Genomic DNA, 23,109 nt, shown 5'->3' on the forward strand with positions numbered 1-23,109 from the left:
ATCATCATTGATAACAAGCTCACCATGAAATCACAGATCAACACCTTCTCTTCCGCCTGCTTCCTTACACAGCGCATGCTATGGAAAATGTTCAAATGGCTACCCCTGCACACGAAACGCACTGTGACACAGGCCCTCATTTCCAGCCGACTGGACTATGGCACCGCTCTCTATATAGGAATCGGTGCACACCACCTACAGAGACTTCAAACCATACAGAACACTGCAACCAGACTTGTATCTGATCTCCCCTGAAGAACCCACAATACTACTCGCCTCAGGCAATTCCACTGGCTCTCCATACAGAAGAGATGCCAATTCAAGCTGCTGAACCACGCACACAAAGCGCTACACAAAGACCCGCCTACAAAAACCACCGCCTCAACTTACACCTACCGCCGAGAAGACTACGCTACACTTCCCTATCACTCGCCTACACATCTACCAAAGCAGAAGTGGGGGACGCTCCTTCTCCTACAGCGCAGCAAAGACCTGGAACAGCCTCCCTATGCAGCTCTGTACCATCACCTCACTTCCGGAATTCCGAAGTGCCCTCAAGATCTGGCTGTTCGAATGAGCCCTCCGGGACCTGCAAGCATCTGGATACCCTACTGGGTGATTAGCAGCGCTATATAAATCCTAACTGATTCAGTGGGTGGGGTCAGTGTGCTCACTCTGTGGGTGGCATTGTCAGGCATGTTGGCACGTGCAGGTGGGTGCTCTCTGGCAGTCTGGGATTCTTTTTCCCTTTAAAAAAATTTTTAATTTCATCATAACAAAAGATACAAACAATTGCACGCACAGTTACATCACATTAAGGCAACATGATACAAAGCAGGATCAATAATTGAAAACAAGCATTGGGCAAGTAGGGAGTACTGACTTTTCAAAAACAACTGTGGAATTGATCGCAGCTAGCGCCACTAAAATACTCAATAGAAACTGTCAGTGACTTACACATATCATGGCTCTTGTCTGGTGATCCTGCCATAGTTGTTGTACATACACCCGTGATCTCCAGTCTTTTATGTACCCACCCTTTCTGATGAAGTCTCTATGGGAGTAGTCTGAGAGTGTGACGGCAGCCGCATTTGTAAGGTGTGTTTGGTATGGTCCCCAGTATTTTCTGGGACGACTTTTGGGAGGGAGTAACTCATTGTATGTGTCAGCCTGAGTATTTCAATATAGCATGTTGGCATGCCAGTCTTTTGTCCGCGGGAGGGGGACTCCCAACTCCCATCCAGCACATCGCCACACAAAGTTTAGCTAGAAGAAGCCCGATGGCTACTAGCGGCCGCACTGTCTTGCTAACTGTTTCTTTTTCCCTTTTTTAGGTCATACCTACACATGGCACGCGCTGGCTCTTCGAGACATATTATTTTCTAACAGTGTGCTTGTAAGCCTCCCATTAATTACCGTTGGTTGGCTTCATTGTCATTATCATTTCTTTGCTTATTGGGGGGCGTGGCTAGCAGCCGGCGAGGATGGTCGCAGCCTAGTGAGGCTCTCGACCCCCCGCCCGATTCTCCGCTACGAATATCCTGCAAACGCCTGGGAACCCCGAGGAACATCCGGGGGGATCCCAGGGGACACCTTGGGCTCTGCTTCGGTCTGGGCTGCGCCCCGGCGATCGCGCCGGCTGCGGAGAAAAGAGACGCTGCAGCGCTGGCACTCTGGCAGCCAAGATGGCGGGCGCCCCGGGTCTGAGGTGACGGGGCCCACGGCCTTCCGGCTGTCCGGGCGCATTGTGGCGCTGCAGACGAGGTGTAACTCCGAACCGGAGTGTTGGGACCTTGCTGGAGTACGGGTCTCCGGACGTCGGCCGCCGGCGGGACCGGACCGGCGCTCAGATCCTCCGGGACGTGGCTCCTCCCCGCCTCCCCGGCCGCGACACGGACTGGTGGCCCTGGACTGAGGGGCACCGCTGGCTCTAGGGACCGGAGCGTGGCCTGCCTGTCCCCCGCTGGGGATCGGGTGCCTGGAAAGCGGGATTTCGTTGCCCTGCCGCACTGAGGCGTTCCTGGTGAAGGATCTGGGCCGGTCGGGAGGGACCGGTGAGGCGGCCATTTTCTGTTCCTCCTTTCCCCCCCCCGAGGGAGACGCTGCATTGCCCGGCGCCCCGGCTCTGGAGACTAGGGCGGCCGCGCGCTTCCGGGGACCGCCGGGGCCTCAGAGACTCTCCTGCGCCGACGGCGGAGCGCCCCTTGTTATCCCGGGCCCCGCCTGGTGGAGTGGGAGCGGAGCGGCCCTGTGGCCCGCAGCCCGGCACCGGACGGGGGGCACCCAAGGCCCCGGCTTTTGGGACCCGGGCGGTTGCCGAATCCTGGAGCATCCTAGAGACCTGAGCTGACGCTGCCTGCGGGGCGGGCTGTGCCCGGTGCGGCCCCCGGCTGCCCCTCCTGCTGCCCGGCGGGGCGCTCGATGCGGTGGCCTATGTTGCCTCGGGGCTGGAAACTGCCATAGCGCAAGAGTGCGAGCAGCCTGAGGACCGGCCCCCCTGGCCGTAGTATACTGTGGATCAGGCAAAACCCCGAGCTCTGTCCAGGGGCCCCACACACGCTGGCCCGCAGCGCCACGCGCACTGACCACGCCATTGCGGACCTACCCTGATCCCCGTGTGGGGCCAGCTGAAAAGGTAATTGCAGAGGGGCCTTAAGGCAGCACTGGACCCCACCGAGGGACGTGGCTCGAAGTGGGGCACCGTGGCTGACTGCGGAGCAGCAACACGAGAGAGGCGGACCTGACGGGGAGGCAGCTCTGGGATCTGGATTGCAGCGAGGGCGAGGAAACGTAGCTGAGAGGCCACTGGTTGGCCGGCCCCACCGGGAGGCGCACGCGAAGCGGATCACTCTGTCAGCGGGAGGGCGCATCGCCCGCCACGGGACTCTGGGGGCAGCTGGACTGACATAGCGCCTCAACATGGGAAAACCAAGAGGGGGGAAAGGTGACGGAGGCCCCACCTCGGAGGCGCCTGCGGGAGTACCACAGAGCCCAACGGACCTACAGCAGATGCAAGATCGCATTCTGGAGGCCATCGCGACCACGAAGGACGCTCTACACCAAGACATAGCGCAGGTGGCAACGGGGCTGGGACTCCTGCGGGCTGACCATGGCAAGCTAACGGACAGGGTCAAGATTACAGAGACCACTCTGAAAGACCTCGTACCGGCGCAAAAATCTGTTGAGGGCCGGCTAACGGAGGCGCTAGATCGCATACATGCATTGGAAAGGAGGGCTGAGGACGCTGAAAACCGCAGCAGGCGCAATAACGTGCGCCTGGTAGGCCTGCCGGAAAAAAAAGAGGGCTCCGACATGGTGGGCTACTTGGATGACTGGCTGAGAATGGTCGTGGCCCCGGAAGGCCTCTCGCCCTTCTTCACGCTGGAACGTGCGCACCGGGTACCTGCCAGACCCCCTAGACCAGGCCAACCGCCTCGTCCCGTGGTCATCAAACTCCTGCACTACAAAGATAGGGACTGGTTGTTGCAGAGGGCCAGAGAAGCGGGTCCCTTCCAGGTGGAGAATAGCAAGGTCACGCTATTCCCGGACTACACGTTTGAGACCCAAAAGCTGCGCGCCTCCTTCCTATCCATCAAAAAGGAACTCCGCTCTGAGGGCCTACAGTATTCGCTGCTCTTCCCGGCCAGGCTCAGAGTGGTAGCGGATGGTAAAACGATGTTCTTCCTCACGGCGGCGGAGGCATGGACCTGGTGGGACACCTACAGGGCGGACGCGGCTGGGGCCAGGGCCGGAGGGACTGAAGACCAACAACAGCAGCGACCGGTGAGGAAGTCACAGAGGCTCCGTGGGCGCAGGCGGGGGACCAGGAGACCGACTGACTCCCAGACGGAGGACGGCAGAAGGGCTGCATTGCAGGCGGTGATGGACTTATCGGGCGCGGCATTGGCTCCGTCGGGACGGGCCTCTGGCTCGGAAGACCAAGGCACGGACTCGGAGTCGGGACACTCAGACTCTAGCAGCACGAAAGGCCCGGTGGTCGAGGGCGGAGCGTTGAACAAGAAACTCCTGATGTGCAACGGCGGCCGGGGCTCGCTACTACAGACACCTGAGCAGGATACAGTAAGACTGGACTTTCGTGAGTTTCATGAGTATTGTGGGGCGGGGGGGATGAGACGATGGCTGGGATTTTGTGACTAGTCAACGCCCCACAGGGCCCATAAGGCCTCCGTAGTGTAGACTGCGGACAAGCTGGATTGTGAGAGTGCGGTTGCTCGAGCACAGTTTGAATGGGAGCAGCTCTTGAGAAGTTAGGTCCTGTTCTGGGGGGGGAGGGGCCTGGAGTAGTTGGGGGGGGGCTCGAGGCGAAGTGAGGGGTGGGGAGGTAGGGGTTGTGTTGAGGGGGGGGGGAGGGAATAGTGCCACCATATGCGCCTGGGGACGGATTGTCTGTGTTACATGCCGTACAATGTGGGACAATGGCTAATGCGGGGTCGATAAAATGTGTGACTTGGAATGTGAGGGGGCTCCACTCCATGGCAAGACGACACAAGGTGCATGCTTATTTGGTCCGCAGGGAAGTGCAGATAGCGTTTCTGCAGGAAACTCACCTCACAAAGAAGGAGGGCATAGCCCTGCAGCGTAGATGGAGGGGCCAACTGTTTTACACCACGTACTCTGCCTTTGCTAGAGGGGTCTTAATTTGGATACGGGCGGGCACTCCTTTTCAGGTAACCAGACACATAGCAGACCCGGAGAGACGGTACGTAGCGGTGGAGGGCAATCTCAGGGGCAAACATATCGCTCTAGGAAGCATCTATGCGCCTAATGTGGACCATGCGACCTACTTTGCACGGCTCTCTGGTGTGCTGGCTGGCTACCTCGTGGGCCCAGTGCTCTTAGGGGGAGACTTCAATTCCATAGCAGACATTACACTAGATAGATCACACCCGTCGCTGCCCGCGTCCCCGGTGCACCGGTTGGCGAAAACTAGATCGGATTGGCAGGACAAATGGGCTCTGACTGACGCTTGGCGCGCTCAGCATCCAGAGGAGCGGGACTACTCATTCTACTCCGGCCTCCATGACCTCCATGTCCGACTGGACGCCTTCCTGTGCTCTCCATTAGTCCTCCCTGCGGCGGCCAAGACGGAATATCTGGCGCGTACCATTTCCGACCATAATCCCCTGCTACTAACGCTAGGCTGGATGAACGAAGTATCACAGATCCCGACCTGGCGACTGAGGCCGGACACATTAGATGACCCACCGTTCCGGGAGTCACTAGCTGAAAGGATTGGGCACTACTTTGTAGAGAATGACGGTACCGCGACCTCTAGGGCTGCGGAATGGGATGCCTTTAAGATCGTAGTGAGGGGTCATTGCATAGGGAAATATGCGGGGATACGAAAGACCCTGCTGGACGACTTAGACAGAGCCGAACGCGCGCTGAGAGAGGCCGAAGTGGCGCGCCCCAACCGACCCGAGCTGCAGGACAGGGTCGGCGAGGCGCGGGAGGCGGTTGCGGTGGAGGTGGAGCGTCTTCGCAGCTTCGATTACAGAACGTACCTGACTAAGTCGCACGCCGAGGGGGATAAGGCTGGGACACTACTGGCCTGGTTAGCGAACCCTACTAGAAACAGTCATCCTATCTTGGCCTTACGGGGCGGGGAGGGCCGTATAGGCACCACACAACCGGCCATTTTGGACGGCTTTCGGTCCTATTAGGTGCACTTGTACAAAAGTGCATTACTGGCACAGGGTGAGGAAATAGAGGCATTCCTTGACGAGCTGCAACTACCACGGCTGGAACAGGAGCACGCAGATGCCCTGGGTGGCCAAATAGACCTAGCGGAAATTAAGGGTGCCGTGAAGCAGATGGCCCGGAATAAAACCCCGGGCCTGGATGGCCTGCCCATAGAGTTTTACGGCCGATACCTGGAGCAACTAGCTCCCCGGCTCCAAATTGTCTATAATGAGGCCAGAAACAGTGGACGGCTCCCGTGCTCCATGCGTGAGGCCATAATGATTCCCTTACTAAAGCCACGCAGAGAAAGCACTGACCCTGCGTCCTACCGACCCCTGTCAATGCTAACTACAGATTACAAGATCCTCAGCACCATACTGGCAACCAGGCTGTTGTGCCATATGCAAGAATTGATCCATAAGGATCAGTCTGGGTTTATACCCACCCGCAACACCACCCACAACATTCGGCGGTTGATCAGGCTTGTAAATGACCCACCGCCCGAGGCGCGGACGCCCCTAGTGTTGTCGGTCGACATTGAAAAGGCTTTCGATAGCCTGGAATGGGAATACCTGTTCAAAGTGATGCGGAGATTCGGCCTGTGCGACAACTACATACACTGGACAAAAGTGCTATATTCCTCGGTGAAGGTGTAGGAGAGTAGGGTCTGCAATCCTATGATCACCCAGATTTTTTTGCTTTTGCTTCATTGGTTTACGACTTTCTCCGGCTGTGGGCCTGCCAATCAGACCCACAGCCTAGCTGTTCTCTCTCGAAATTAACACACATGTACATTAGGTGCATCCACTAATTGGAACTGGGCCGCCTTGTCAGTCCCTGTCTCAGCATACCACAGGTATCCAGGGCATCGGTGTACCCAGGGCCTACCAGGGGCTGAAGCATGTATTATGCCACCCCTGGAATGGCCGCCCAAATCTGACACAACTGGCTGCACGACAGCTGGGGCCACGTGGTGTAATCACCCGTTGCTGTAGGTGTAGTATTCCTACACCTAAACCCTAAAATGGACACATGGATTCCTATCAGTCACTCCTATAGCAGGCCTTATCAATCCTGAAGGCAGAGTGCAGGGAATCATGTGGGACGGTGCTCTGGCGCGAGCTGAGCCCGTCGACGGCTTGCGGAACCAAGTCCTAATAGCCGTTCCATGGTGACGCGGGCCAACTACTTTTAATGCATTATGATCCTTGCGGTTATTTGCTAACTTTGGCATCACATCACCTACACATGTCGAGTAAGGTGTCATACGAATGGGAATACGAACCCCTCGCCAGTCCTGGTGACGGGGTTAGCATTTCCCCCTTTTAGAGGGACACGACATGGAAGTAACCTTGAACCCCGGTTAAAGTTGACTCAAGCCTCAGCATCACAAAATGGATGCTGCCACCAGACACAAGTCTGACCTCCTGCTGCTGGGGGACCTTCCAGCAAAGGGAGCTTGGACAAAGGGTTTCCTGTCGAGGGCGGTGTTAGCACCATCCCAGACAGGGTTTGTGTATCCCAGGTAGGCAGGGCTGAAAGGAAGGTGATTGCAAGTGGCACCCCGGTGCTCACTGTGCATAGCCCGGCTCAAACCAGTTTCGGGGGCACACCAGCCCCTGAGCTGGCGCGAAGCCGGACAAAGGATAGGGGTGTGACCACCCCCCTCCTGGCTCCACCCATAGGTAGAACCTAGTTACGGGCCAGCCCCTTTTCTTAGAATAAAGGTAGGAGCGAGTCCCCTTCCCAAATTGGATAATCAGATAATCGGATAACTCCGAATCACGAACCACTTTCCACGAAAGGAACTCTTGACTATTTCTGAAGACTCTCCCTTGTGGCTAAGGAGTAGCCACCCTGCACCAGCAGGCACCACCTAAGCGCTTGCGGTTTGCTGTACGTCTCCTACGGATCAAGACTGCCCAGCTCGACGAGACCCGAGTTCCCTGCCATCTCTGACCTTTTACCTACCTCATCAGCCCAGCTGAGAGTCATAGGTGTGACGAGACCTGCGGGACCGGCTATCTTCAGAACCTGCACGACGCTTATCTAGCACGCCCACCGAGGGACCCTCGAGTGAGTGCACCTAGGGTTTGAGAAGCCCTAAACCCTGAGCAGCTCCAGCATCGAAGTCTGTCTCCCCAGCATCCACGAGATCTGCGTGGGGGCCCTTCCGCTTCTTGCTGTTCCCAGCGTTGTCCGACCACTTGCCGACCAGCTTGTGGCCCTCCTCACGACGCTCCAAGATTGTTTGCACCCCCGGTCTGGTTGCTCCAGACTGGCTCTTGCTCCCCTTCAACAGAGGAGTACCACGGACCCTCCTGGTCCACTCCCGACGCCATCTTGACTCCCCCGCTTGGGTTGCCACTGCCAAGATCCGCTGCCCCTTCCTGGGCCCAGCATCATCGACAGCAGACACCTTCGTGGGACAGCTCGCCCTCCATCCTGGTCGCCGCCGCGCCTCCTGGTCCGAGGAACAGCCGAGTCCGACGTCACCCACTCACCTGGTCGAGGTGACTTCAGCCGGTACCCCCCTGGTACCCACACGATCGCTGGCTAGCGGTTGAGAACTGAGTCCCCTCTGCTTTCAGGTTTCCTTCATCACCGATCCAGGCTTGGATCGCTCTGAACATCGTCACTGGTCGCCTGCCAGCAACTTCTTCTTTCAGGCTCCTGAGACTACACGAGGACTCCCGACACCTTGCCGAACTTCACGCAGCTGCAGCCTCCGGGCTAGGTAACTCGAGCATCTCGGTGCTCCATCGCAGGTTCGCTCTACAAGTGTCCAGTTCCTTTTTCGTTTAGTCCCACTGATCGGAACACTCCGGAATCAGTACCTCCAGACTCTAACCATTCGCATTTCACTGTTAGTGTAGATGGTTTCTCGTGCCCCTCGGGCATGTGTGTAAATTGTGCAACTGAAGTATTTTCCTAAGAGTTTTGTAGTGTGCTTAGCTCCCTGACTCATAAAGAGCCAGGGTAGTCTTGTTATAAATAAATATCCTTTTATTTTCATAACAACTTGTGTGGTGTCCTTTCACTTGGTGTTCAAGGGGTATATGTGATGGTAAACAGCTGGCTTAACACGCCCTCTAGAGTTTAGCCTAAGACTGCTCGTATCCACGCTACTAGGATAGCTGGTCTACAAGGTTGACTTACAACCAATCATCAACAAGGGTCGTTTGGAATGATACAAAGTGATCACTAGAATAGTGAGCACTACATATCAGGCCAACTTCTCACATTGGTGAGCAGCGGTTGGGATTTGAGCTTGCTGTTGTTTTACCACACACGTATCCTAAGAATATCGCAGTGAAAGATCACATAAGTACCCAGGTACATATAACTTAACTTAGAATACTCCGAGTTCTACTGAACCGGCTGTTGTAGTGTAACAGGGCTTAGCACACCCTGACTACAACTCTTAGCAAGGGATCAGTAGGTAAACCCATAGTGTAGGTAGGTGCAACACTTACACCTCACTAGAAAAGCATGTCGGTCCACGGAGAGTCTGCAGGGACTCCCTTAGTGGTCAGTGACCCTCCACAGGTCGTGTCACGATATGCAACTCTTAGCTTCAAGGAGATGAGACAACTGTGTGCCTCCAGGAAGCTAAACCAGGGTTCTAACCCTACCATCGCAATACTGATAGGTCTCTTAGAGGCGTACGATGCTAGGAGGTCCTCTAACCCAGGTCCCCCCAGTGCAGATGGGAACATGCCTCCCTTAGAGGGAACCCTCGGTGACCCAGACCTCGACCTCCACACAGAGGAGGAGGACGAGGACGAGTTATCGGGAGACGAGGCAGACAAAGGTCCAGTGGTAGTCGGCAGGCTTACAAGGACCAACTTAAGCAGGCATGAGAATGGAACTGGGGGAGCCCCGGGCCCACGCTCAAGCAGGCTTAACCTTGGGAACGGACGAGCTAGGTCTCTCTCCAGAGGCTCTGGCAGATCGGTTCATACGCATGTCTCTCAGGCATCTTCTCAGAGAGGAATGACTTCCCCTCAGAGGAGGGAGCATGAAGCGAAGATGCGGGAGGTCAATCTGAGGATCGAGCGGGAAGAACTTGCCCTCGCCAAAGAAAGACTTGCCTTGGCCCGCGAGCAGAAATTAAGTGGGTTAGATCCCACTGGTGGCAGCATTCTCAATAGAGAGAAAGACAGGGGTATAGACACTAGACACCTGAGTAAAATAGTGCCCCCCTTTAAACAAGGGGACGACATCCACAAGTGGATAACTGCCTTGGAGAGGGCCTGCACTGTCCAGTGCGTCCCCCCAAGTCAGTGGGCAGCTATACTGTGGCTTTCCTTTGAAGGTAAAGGAAGGGACAAGCTCCTCACTACAAGAGCTGAGGATGCTAACAACTACCAAGTCCTGAAGAACACACTGATTGATGGGTTCGGCTTAACCACGGAACAGTACCGGGTGCTGTTCCGGGACACCCAGAAAATTCAGTCTCAGGATTGGGCTGACTTTGTCGGTTGTGCCACTAAGGCTTTGGAAGGCTGGTTGCTGGGTAGCAAGGTTACTGATTACACAGGATTGTACAATCTTATCATGCGAGAACAGATTTTAAACAACTGTCAGAACCAATTGTTGCATCAGCACCTTGTCGACTCGGATCTGACCTCTCCCCAAGAATTGGGAAAGAAGGCAGACAGATGGGTCAGAACAAGGGTCAAGCAGAACCAGAATCAGAACCAGGGTGGTCAGAAGAAAGCAGACCAAAAGGGTAACAAGAACGAACAAAATGACCAGAAGTCTTCGACAGGTCCCCAACAAACCAAAGAGGGTGGGGGTCAGGCTTCACAGAAGAAGAAGACTCAAGAAGGCCAGTCAAAAAGGTGGTGCCAATACTGTAAAAGTAAGACTCACTGGTTTAGTGAGTGCACCAAGAAAGGAGGGCAAACTCCTGCCACTGCAGCCCCTAAGGCACCTGCGCCCCCTAGTACAGTCAGCAGTGGTAGTGCGCCTCCCAAGGCATTAGTTGGGTTAACCTTGGGAACCGAGGGGAGTGACGACTTAGTCGGCACGCTCACTCAGGCCGTCCTTGTCTGTACAGGGGATATGGATATGTCCCCTGATGCCAGTCCCAATACTTTGGGCAAATACAGACAGACACCTTTGATAAATGGAAAAGTGGCTCAGGCCTACAGGGACACGTGTGCCAGTGTCACCATGGTGACGCCTAACTTCGTGGACCCTGGACAGATCATGCTAGGTACCAGTTACCTAGTGACCAATGCCAGCAACGTCACTACCAATCACAGTATGGCAGTTGTTGATTTCTCCTGGGGAGGGGTAAGTGGCCCGAAAAAGGTTGTGGTTAGTTCAGACCTCCCCGTAGAATGTCTGTTGGGCAATGATTTGGAAACGTCACAATGGTCAGAAGTGGAGCAGAGGACTCACATGGAGATGTTAGGCTTGCCAGCACATGTCCTTGCTGTGACCAGGTCACAGGCCAAAAGATGCCCCACTGAACAGGTGCTGGATCCTGGAAGAACGGACCAGACACCTTCCAAGAAAAGGAGCAGTAAGGGTAAGGCTTCGCCTTCCCCCTTGCCCCAGGTCGTGGATCAAGTCTCCGAGGAGGCTGACCTTAAAGAACTGAGGGAAACTGAGCCGCAAGAGCTTGAACCTGGTCAGGTTGAGTTTCTGGGCTCAGGGGGACCCTCCAGGGAAGACCTGGGGAAGGCACAGTTAGACTGCCCCTCACTTGAACCCCTCAGACAGCAGGCCGCTGCTGAGGCTGCAGGGAACGCCACAGGTACCCACAAAGTGTACTGGGACGATGGACTCCTGTACTCCGAGGCAAGAGACCCCAAACCTGGTGCGACCAGGAGGCTGGTCATCCCCTTGTCTCTGAGAGGTTTCCTTCTCACCTTGGCCCACGAGATTCCCCTTGCAGGTCACTTAGGCCAGAATAAGACTTGGGACAGAATTGTTCCACACTTTCACTGGCCCCACATGTCCGAAGATACGAAGGAGTTTTGCCGCTCCTGTGTCACTTGCCAAGCCAGTGGTAAGTCAGGTGGCACAACAAAGGCCCCCCTCATACCACTACCAGTGGTGGGGGTACCCTTTGAACGGGTGGGGATCGACATTGTCGGACCAATGGAACCCCAGACAGCATCAGGGCACAAGTTTATACTGGTGGTGGTGGACCACGCCACCAGGTATCCTGAAGCTATTCCCCTTAGGACCACTACAGCACCTGTGGTGGCACGGGCCCTACTTGGAGTGTTCTCCAGAGTGGGCTTCCCTAAGGAGGTCGTCTCAGACAGAGGTGCAAACTTCATGTCGGGATATCTGACTGCTATGTGGAAGGAATGTGGTGTCAACTACAAGTTCACCACACCCTATCACCCACAATGCAATGGGCTTGTTGAGAGATTCAACAGGACCCTAAAAGGGATGATTCACGGACTACCTGAAAAGCTTCGGCGGAGATGGGATGTCCTGATACCCTGCCTCTTGTTCGCCTACAGAGAGGTCCCGCAGAAGGGGGTTGGCTACAGCCCTTTTGAGCTTCTGTTCGGACATCCTGTAAGGGGACCCCTTTGTTTGGTAAAGGAAGGATGGGAGAGACCTCTCAGAAAGCCGGCATCAAACATTGTGGACTATGTGCTCGGTCTCCGCTCGCGGATGGCGGAATACATGGAAAAGGCGTCTAAAAACCTGGAGGCGAGCCAAGAATTACAGAAAGCTTGGCACGACCAAAAGGCTGTCCTGACTGTGTACCAGCCTGGACAGAAGGTGTGGGTGCTGGAGCCAGTGGCCCCAGCAGCACTCAAAGACAAATGGTCTGGGCCCCACACGATCATTGAGCAAAAGGGAGAGGTCACCTACTTGGTAGACCTGGGAACTCCCCGGAGCCCCCACAGGGTGCTCCATGTAAACAGGCTCAAGGCATATGTCGACAGGGAGGGCATGGGCTTGCTCATGGCCACAGATGAGGGACAGGAGGAGGAGAGTGACCCTCTCCCAGACCTGCTCTCTCAGAACCCTGACGATGGATCAGTAGATGGTGTTGTCTTTTGTGGCAGCCTCTCTGGACATCAACAAGAGGATTGTAAACAGGTTCTTCAATCCTTTCGACATATGTTCTCTCTGACACCCAGTCAGACCAAGTGGTGTACCCATGAGGTCGACACTGGGGACAGTCTGCCCGTAAAGAGTAAAATCTATCGGCAACCTGATCAAGTCAGAGACTGCATCAAGACAGAGGTGCAGAAAATGTTGGAGCTGGGAGTCATTGAACCCTCGGACAGCCCCTGGGCTAGTCCCGTAGTGCTCGTGCCGAAACCTCACACCCAGGGCGGTAAGAAAGAGATGAGGTTTTGCGTGGACTACAGAGGTCTCAATGCGGTCACTAAGACTGACGCCCACCCGATACCAAGAGCAGACGAACTTATCGACCGGTTGGCCTCGGCCAACTACTTAAGTACGTTTGACCTGACAGCTGGGTATTGGCAAATCAGGTTAGCTGAGGAGGCCAAGCCCAAAACAGCATTTTCTACCCCGGGTGGGCATTATCAGTTCGTGGTAATGCCCTTTGGTTTGAAAAATGCACCTGCCACCTTCCAAAGGCTGGTGAATCGAGTTCTCACTGGGTTGGACGACTTCTGTGCGGCGTATCTGGACGATATCGCTGTCTTTAGCTCCACCTGGGAGGATCACCTGGTCCACCTGAGGAAAGTGTTAGAGGCCCTGCAGAAGGCAGGCCTCACTATCAAGGCCACCAAGTGCCAGATAGGGCAGACACAGGTTGTATACCTGGGCCACCTTGTAGGTGGAGGCCAGGTTCAACCATTGGAGAGCAAAATACAGGCCATCCAGGACTGGGCTCCTCCAACCACCCAGACTCAGGTTCGAGCTTTCTTGGGCCTGACTGGTTATTACCGGAAATTTGTCAGAAATTATGGATCCATTGTGACCCCGCTAAACGACCTGACAAGTAAAAAGATGCCAAAAAAAGTTCAGTGGACAGCAAGCTGTCAGAAGGCATTCGATGACCTAAAGCAGGCCATGTGCACAGCACCTATCCTAAAGAGTCCAGACTACTCCAAACCATTCATTGTCCAAACAGACGCTTCGGAGCTGGGTGTGGGAGCTGTTCTATCGCAACTGAATTTTGATGGTCATGACCAGCCCATAGCTTTTATTAGCAGGAGGCTGACCCCCAGAGAGAAGAATTGGTCAGCTATTGAGAGGGAGGCCTTTGCTGTGGTTTGGGCCCTGAAGAAGTTGAGGCCATACTTGTTTGGCACTCACTTCAAGATTCAGACCGACCATAAGCCCCTCTTGTGGCTAAATCAAATGAAGGGTGAAAACCCCAAACTACTTAGGTGGTCCATTTCCCTACAGGGGATGGACTTCACAGTGGAGCATAGACCTGGCACTGATCATGGCAACGCAGATGGGCTCTCCAGGTATTTCCACTTAGAGCAAGAAGACTCACCTGGTCAAGGTTAGCTTATTGTCCCAAAGTTTGGGGGGGGTCATGTAGGAGAGTAGGGTCTGCAATCCTATGATCACCCAGATTTTTTTGCTTTTGCTTCATTGGTTTACGACTTTCTCCGGCTGTGGGCCTGCCAATCAGACCCACAGCCTAGCTGTTCTCTCTCGAAATTAACACACATGTACATTAGGTGCATCCACTAATTGGAACTGGGCCGCCTTGTCAGTCCCTGTCTCAGCATACCACAGGTATCCAGGGCATCGGTGTACCCAGGGCCTACCAGGGGCTGAAGCATGTATTATGCCACCCCTGGAATGGCCGCCCAAATCTGACACAACTGGCTGCACGACAGCTGGGGCCACGTGGTGTAATCACCCGTTGCTGTGGGTGTAGTATTCCTACACCTAAACCCTAAAATGGACACATGGATTCCTATCAGTCACTCCTATAGCAGGCCTTATCAATCCTGAAGGCAGAGTGCAGGGAATCATGTGGGACGGTGCTCTGGCGCGAGCTGAGCCCGTCGACGGCTTGCGGAACCAAGTCCTAATAGCCGTTCCATGGTGACGCGGGCCAACTACTTTTAATGCATTATGATCCTTGCGGTTATTTGCTAACTTTGGCATCACATCACCTACACATGTCGAGTAAGGTGTCATACGAATGGGAATACGAACCCCTCGCCAGTCCTGGTGACGGGGTTAGCATTTCCCCCTTTTAGAGGGACACGACATGGAAGTAACCTTGAACCCCGGTTAAAGTTGACTCAAGCCTCAGCATCACAAAATGGATGCTGCCACCAGACACAAGTCTGACCTCCTGCTGCTGGGGGACCTTCCAGCAAAGGGAGCTTGGACAAAGGGTTTCCTGTCGAGGGCGGTGTTAGCACCATCCCAGACAGGGTTTGTGTATCCCAGGTAGGCAGGGCTGAAAGGAAGGTGATTGCAAGTGGCACCCCGGTGCTCACTGTGCATAGCCCGGCTCAAACCAGTTTCGGGGGCACACCAGCCCCTGAGCTGGCGCGAAGCCGGACAAAGGATAGGGGTGTGACCACCCCCCTCCTGGCTCCACCCATAGGTAGAACCTAGTTACGGGCCAGCCCCTTTTCTTAGAATAAAGGTAGGAGCGAGTCCCCTTCCCAAATTGGATAATCAGATAATCGGATAACTCCGAATCACGAACCACTTTCCACGAAAGGAACTCTTGACTATTTCTGAAGACTCTCCCTTGTGGCTAAGGAGTAGCCACCCTGCACCAGCAGGCACCACCTAAGCGCTTGCGGTTTGCTGTACGTCTCCTACGGATCAAGACTGCCCAGCTCGACGAGACCCGAGTTCCCTGCCATCTCTGACCTTTTACCTACCTCATCAGCCCAGCTGAGAGTCATAGGTGTGACGAGACCTGCGGGACCGGCTATCTTCAGAACCTGCACGACGCTTATCTAGCACGCCCACCGAGGGACCCTCGAGTGAGTGCACCTAGGGTTTGAGAAGCCCTAAACCCTGAGCAGCTCCAGCATCGAAGTCTGTCTCCCCAGCATCCACGAGATCTGCGTGGGGGCCCTTCCGCTTCTTGCTGTTCCCAGCGTTGTCCGACCACTTGCCGACCAGCTTGTGGCCCTCCTCACGACGCTCCAAGATTGTTTGCACCCCCGGTCTGGTTGCTCCAGACTGGCTCTTGCTCCCCTTCAACAGAGGAGTACCACGGACCCTCCTGGTCCACTCCCGACGCCATCTTGACTCCCCCGCTTGGGTTGCCACTGCCAAGATCCGCTGCCCCTTCCTGGGCCCAGCATCATCGACAGCAGACACCTTCGTGGGACAGCTCGCCCTCCATCCTGGTCGCCGCCGCGCCTCCTGGTCCGAGGAACAGCCGAGTCCGACGTCACCCACTCACCTGGTCGAGGTGACTTCAGCCGGTACCCCCCTGGTACCCACACGATCGCTGGCTAGCGGTTGAGAACTGAGTCCCCTCTGCTTTCAGGTTTCCTTCATCACTGATCCAGGCTTGGATCGCTCTGAACATCGTCACTGGTCGCCTGCCAGCAACTTCTTCTTTCAGGCTCCTGAGACTACACGAGGACTCCCGACACCTTGCCGAACTTCACGCAGCTGCAGCCTCCGGGCTAGGTAACTCGAGCATCTCGGTGCTCCATCGCAGGTTCGCTCTACAAGTGTCCAGTTCCTTTTTCGTTTAGTCCCACTGATCGGAACACTCCGGAATCAGTACCTCCAGACTCTAACCATTCGCATTTCACTGTTAGTGTAGATGGTTTCTCGTGCCCCTCGGGCATGTGTGTAAATTGTGCAACTGAAGTATTTTCCTAAGAGTTTTGTAGTGTGCTTAGCTCCCTGACTCATAAAGAGCCAGGGTAGTCTTGTTATAAATAAATATCCTTTTATTTTCATAACAACTTGTGTGGTGTCCTTTCACTTGGTGTTCAAGGGGTATATGTGATGGTAAACAGCTGGCTTAACACGCCCTCTAGAGTTTAGCCTAAGACTGCTCGTATCCACGCTACTAGGATAGCTGGTCTATAAGGTTGACTTACAACCAATCATCAACAAGGGTCGTTTGGAATGATACACAGTGATCACTAGAATAGTGAGCACTACATATCAGGCCAACTTCTCACAGAAGGCACGAGTGAAAGTGGGCACGCTGGTGTCACAGCAGTTTGAGGTGTGTCGCGGCACCAGGCAGGGTTGTGCATTGTCCCCCCTGCTGTTTGCATTGGCGATAGAGCCTCTGGCGGCCATGGCTAGAATGGGCAACCACTACGGCGGTCTGGACTTCAGAGGGCGCCGCCATTACATATCGCTATACGCGACCTCCTCCTCTTTCTGGAGAACTCCGACAGCGCGGTGGCGGGCGCGGAAAGGCTCCTGGAGCGCTTCGGCAGGGTGTCTGGCCTCAGGGTTAATTGGAATAAGACCGGTCTGTTCCCCTTGCGGCGAGAGGAGGTGCAGCCCCCCGCCTGCCAATTGACTAGATGGGAGCCTCGTTGTCTGGACTACCTGGGGGTGCACGTATATCATGACGCCTCGGCCTTGCTGGAGGGCAACATAGGGCGTTGCATCCGCGCCCTACAAGGTAGCATGTCTTTCTGGGCCACCCTGCCACTGTCGGTAACAGGCAGCATATCTCTCCTGAAGATGATCGCCCTGCCCCGATTATTATATCTCTTCAGGACACTCCCAGTGTGGGTGCCTGGAGCGATCTTTAAGCACCTTAAGTCGTTGATAACATCCTTCCTGTGGGGTTCGGGCAGACACAGAATAGCGCTAACGACGTTGATCCGTCCCGTCCAAAAGACGAAGGGGGCCAGGCGGTCCCGAACTTCGAGCTCTAATATTTAGCAGCACAACTGCAGTCCTTCACGCAGGAAGTAGCGAGAGTATACCGTGGCCCGGAGAGGGAGATGGACACTGGCACTCCCCGCCATGTGTTGGCTTACATCACCCTCCAACAGAGTTTGGCACTTGGGGACCTGACCCAGGAGGAGCGCACGTTCCGCCTATGCTGGAACAGTACGCAGAGACGAGCAGGAGTCAGACACCCATATGTGCCCGAAATCCCACTGGGCATGGTGACAGCACTCCCTCATGGGGGTGATTGGTCGAGGCTGCAGTTGTGGGAGGAGGCGGGTCTGCAGGTGGTGGGGGACCTGTATGATGACGGCGTGCTGTCCCCGTTCCAGACTCTGCAAGATCGCTACGACCTCCCCAGAGGGGATTACCTATTGCATGCGGAGGTAGTGAGAGCCATACAGGCACACTGGGGTGAGGGTCTAATTGAGCCCGCAACGACGCAGGCGTGCCAATACACAATGATGTCAGCTGGCACCTTCAAGGCAGTGACGTGTCTTTACTCACGGATGGTAAAGGAGACCCTTCAGCCCCTGACTGCGTTAAAAAACAAGTGGGAGCTGGTCTTGCAGGTGGACATCCCTGACACCACGTGGGCGCAGTTTGTGCGTAGAGCCAGAAAAAGCACGAGAAATGCGCGATTTCAATTGATTCATTTCTATGTGCTCCACAGAGCATACCTTACCCCAGACAAAATTAGGAAATACTTTGGAGCTGCGGAAGCTGCGTGCCCTAGATGTAACAGGGTAGGAGCAGACCTGATCCACATGCTGAGGGCCTGCCCAAATCTGCAGGAGTACTGGGGGGAGGTTGGTGGCACGTTGAATGAAGTAGCAGATAGAGACTTACAGTACGACGCAGCCGTTTGTATACTCCACTGGTTCCCGCACACGCCCAAGAATAAAATATCCAGCAAGTTTATAGACATGGGCCTCATCCTGGCAAAGAGGGAGGTGACGAAGGGATGGAAGTCGAAGGTGGGTCCTACACACCGGAGATGGCTGAACGAATTCCTAAAATGGGCGGCTAGCGAGAGCACACTCAGATACCAGCTAGCTCACCGCAAACCGGATGACCGGGCCCAGGCGGCGGCAATGGAATGGGAAATGTTGGTACAGGCCTTGCGAGATAGCCTAGCCAGTGGGGAGGAAGATGAGAACTCTGATGACGTAGTAGACAGAGTCGTGACATCAGCTCCCCTGCCAATCACACACGCTTAGGGATTACTGGATCTTTCCTGCTACCCACCACACATGCTAATTATTCCTGACTAGGCGCAATGGGGGGGCACTAGGGAGGGGAGGGCTGAGGGTGGGACTCCAAGTTTAAGGTTTCATGGAAGTAGAATGTAAGTTATGTGAGTACCTGGGGGAGCAAGGGGACAACGCTCAAAAGCGGGCAGCGGGTCTCCCCACCAGAAGTTCGTTCTTGACAGTACTGTATCAATGTGCCATATGAATAAGTGATGCCGCCCGGCCTCCGGGATGTGGGCAGTACGGCTGTGTATGCTGTACGGATAAATGGTTAAGGGGGGGACGGGAAACCCGCATCACTGACATGCGTTCTGGTTGCTGTACAATATCCTTGGTCCTGCAATAAAAATGGTTTGACAAAAAAATAATTTCTTTGCTTATTATTGATCAGCTTCCGCAGGGTTTCTTCCTCTCCATGAGTTTGTCTCTCCTCTGCAGCATGGGCGCACTATTAGTGCCTTCCACTGTTCATTTTTTTAGGTGCTACTTTTTTTATTTGTGTTTAAGCACTCTACCAGAGGGCATCTTTTTGTGCTGTCTCCCTGATTTACTTAACAACCCTCTGTGTGCCTTCCGTCCGCCAACCCTCTGTTGTCATCAGCTTACCCCAATCCCTACCACCCTTCTTTGTCGTCACCTTGCTTGGATCAGCTATTTTTAAATTCATTTCAGGGAAAATGCCGTTAATGGTGAATAGCCCATTTATGTAAAAAATGTAAAAGGCCTAAAAGCAAGAGGGCATAAATGTCCACAGCATACGGTCAGATATGGCATGGCTCCCGAGAGTTGAAAAAATGGATGCTCGTTTGTGGCTGTCATTGAAAATCTGCTTCTTTTACGGGTAGACTCTGGGCCAGGATCACCGATGTCTTTAGAGCTAGTAGTGTTGGGCTAAATAGAGGAAACCTTCTTAGTATGTTTTTTCCATCCTGTTGAAAGCAGGAGCACTCGCAAAGGCTTTTCTTTGTAAGCAACTTTTGTTACTGGTTTCTATAAAAAATCCCAGCAGTCCACCATTAATGGTTCTGAAAGGACCACAGTATTCTTAGAGCCATGTAAAGTTCCTCCCTCTGACAAATACAGCGACCCATTTCAGCAATCCAGGGTCAGCTCAGGGGCTCCAGAGCCAACACAGTGGCTCCAGAACCTCCTAATACTAGATGACATCCCAAAGCTTCCTGCAGAAGGTGGTAGCTGCCTTCTGTTGATACTAGATCCCTCAGATGATTTTACACCATCGATTACGAGACTCTTCCCATCATCTTTTCTTCTTTTATGGGGAATGAGATTCAAAGGCTGAAATGGTTTTCCTCCTTCTCTAATCTAGACCAAAATTTGTAAAAATTAAACACCTTCAAATCTCCCAATGCATTATCCGAATCAACTGTTATCTACCCCAAAGCTCCAGTCTCTCCTCCACCATTTTCAATCTTTACACTTAAGCACTAGGATCAATGTTAGAAGATAATAAGAGTCTTGAGGACAAATACACAGACAATACCCAACTGCACATCAAGATCTCCATACTTACACTAAAGTTAATAAATTGGATATCTTCCATCTAATTAAACTTAAACCCCACAAAAAAATGGAATTCCTCCTCCTTCACTTTGAATACTCTATTCCGAATGTACAAATAAGGCTGGAAACTCTCCCAGTCCTTGACTTTTCACTCGCCTTAGTTCCATTGTCCAAGTCATCTATTTACATTATCGACCAAAAACTAACCGTTATACCACATACCACCAAAATTATCAAAGCCACTCCCTTCCAAATATTTATTGAAACCCTCCATTCCCAGCCCACAGCCTTTCTCATGGCTATCTTGCATCCAGACGTTTCCCTACTGAAAGATATTAATACGTCTGGTTACATCACACCCACCCTGAAAAATCTCTATTGACTATCACTAGATGTTAGAATCCACTTCAAAATGCCGGGATCATTTACAAAGCCCTTCATCTGTTCTTTCCACCTACCTTAAGGACAGATTGTCTCTCACCGTAGGACTAAGAGACACCAGAGGTAAAGCAAACCTTCTCCTGGAAATTCCATAAACAAAAAATTAAGGCTGTGAACCCGTCTTTCTGTAACAACCTACCAGCTTAAACTCAAATCTGACTTATTGCCCCTTTGAAACAGCTTATTGTGTAATTTCCCTGTCCTCCCCTGCCCTCCTTTCCTTTGTCTTTTCCTTTGGGTAAAAGATATATCTGATCTGGGCACTTGCATGACTGTCCGGTATTTACCTTCCACATAATTAACCAGTATTATATCAATAGGTTCTACTCGGATATTTAACTAATTATGTGGTACTAGAAATAGATCTATCTCTGTTGGTGATACACTTTTTTGTATCCCTAGCCATTACTTTGACCTACTTTTCACCTACAGCCTCTAACTTTGCCAGGGGCCTGCTAGATGTATTCCCTCTTGAAACACTGTCTACATTATTGACACTGCCATTTGGGTAGGTGATGTTCTTCATTTAATGTTTGAGATATGGACTTCTGCAAAACTAGTCTTTCACTTACTCCTGTGAATTTACAGAGATCCAACATTGCGGCCTAACTTAACCATTGTGAACACTGTAAACAAAGAGTAACTGGGTACATTTCTTGAGTTTCTCAAGATATTTTTAGGGTCTGAGAAGAGTTTGTATCTTTTCTCACTGCTAAATACAATCATGTTGAACCATTCATGGGAACATTGGGGGTTTATACCACATGTGCTGGAGCTCTCCATTGGTTATTATCGGACTAAAACATCTACTTTCCACTAGAATTGGAAGTCTGAATATCACACTTGTATAATGCCTTAAACTATAATTGCATTTTTGTGTTTCATGTATCACCCACCTTTTCTTCATTTTTCAATAAAGGTTACACCTTCTATTAACTTGCTAGAGATGGTTTGGCACCAATAATTAAAATCTTTTTTTAACTTCGAAATATATTATTTTTTAGGTTTCCAAATCCCAAATAACATTAATATCTTGGTTATACAGTTGCTCAACTCACTAAAATAAATTGATTAATTCTCATACGTTATGCATATTTAGATAGATATGTATATCTGCAGCATCTTTCGCAGAAGTTGGTGCTGGATATACCCTGACCATTTCATGGTTGGGTATTAAACATACGTTTGATGTTATATGACTATTATTTTAAGTGGCCACAGGTCAAGTCAGTAGGGGTGATGAGCGGTAAGGAGGCGAGTGGTTTCTTGATGAATTTGTTCAGAAGAGGAGTTCTACTGGGTAATGTTTACCAACAATGAGACTTAGCTACTATCAAACAAAATGGAAATGTTTTTGAAGGTGTTGGATATTAGGAAAACTCGCAACAATTTATATAATCTCCAAATTCAATGAGTTAGTTGAAAGATTTGATTAAACATTGATGCTTAATAAACAATGTCTTTCAACAGACATAGTTTATTTGACATTAAATAGTTGGATTGGAAGTTGCAATGATATTGAGAAGTTATAGAACAATGGCATGTTTTGTAACTGGTGAGTTTTCTTTTATGTTGTTGAAGACGTATGTGATGTTTTCCTGGCAAGGGAGTAGGGTTGCTTTCATCGTATCTAGTTAACATTGGTTGAAATTATTTTACTTGGTAGCAGAGAAGGTCAGGGGTCAGTTTGCAGGAGAATTGTTAATGGAGGGGCCTAAAAAGAATGCAATTGGTTGAGTGATACCTACAGAGATCCAGGCAATGAAAGTGCTGTTAGGCCTGTAGAGAACTGTTGGATAGCACGGCTAGACTTGGTCCAGCATCTACTTCAACAGACATTTAGAACATTCTCCAAGATGGTGGCTTATAAATTGTTCACTTCATTCTTCCTCTTTCACATAGCCAATGATCATTGAACGTACTTCATAGTCAAAACTTTCCCATCCATAGTGCGGATTAAGTTACACAATGTTTCCAATAGCTTACTCGGTTCCGAAAATGTTCACAAGGCATCAATGACTCTAAGATATGTCAGTCTTAGCCCATTAGCCTCTTTAACATCCATCTCTTTGACTGCTTTAGTCATATTATAAAAAACTGATATCTATGCTGTTTACAAAGCTCTCTAACTACCTGAAACCCCATTCACAAAAAAATCCACCATGGGCACAATGTGGTGTACGGCTTCTTCCTCAGAAAAACAACCAAATGGCATTAACCTTTCAATGAATACACTTCTTCAATGTTTTCATGCATATGTTCCAACTGTACACACTTCTTTAAATTTATATTGACCCATTCAACCAACCCATTAGATTTGAATGATGCAAATCAGTGATCTCATTCCAAATGCCAGAGC

The sequence above is a fragment of the Triturus cristatus genome, chromosome 7, assembly GCF_964204655.1.
Source record: "Triturus cristatus chromosome 7, aTriCri1.1, whole genome shotgun sequence".
Classification (NCBI taxonomy): domain Eukaryota; kingdom Metazoa; phylum Chordata; class Amphibia; order Caudata; family Salamandridae; genus Triturus; species Triturus cristatus.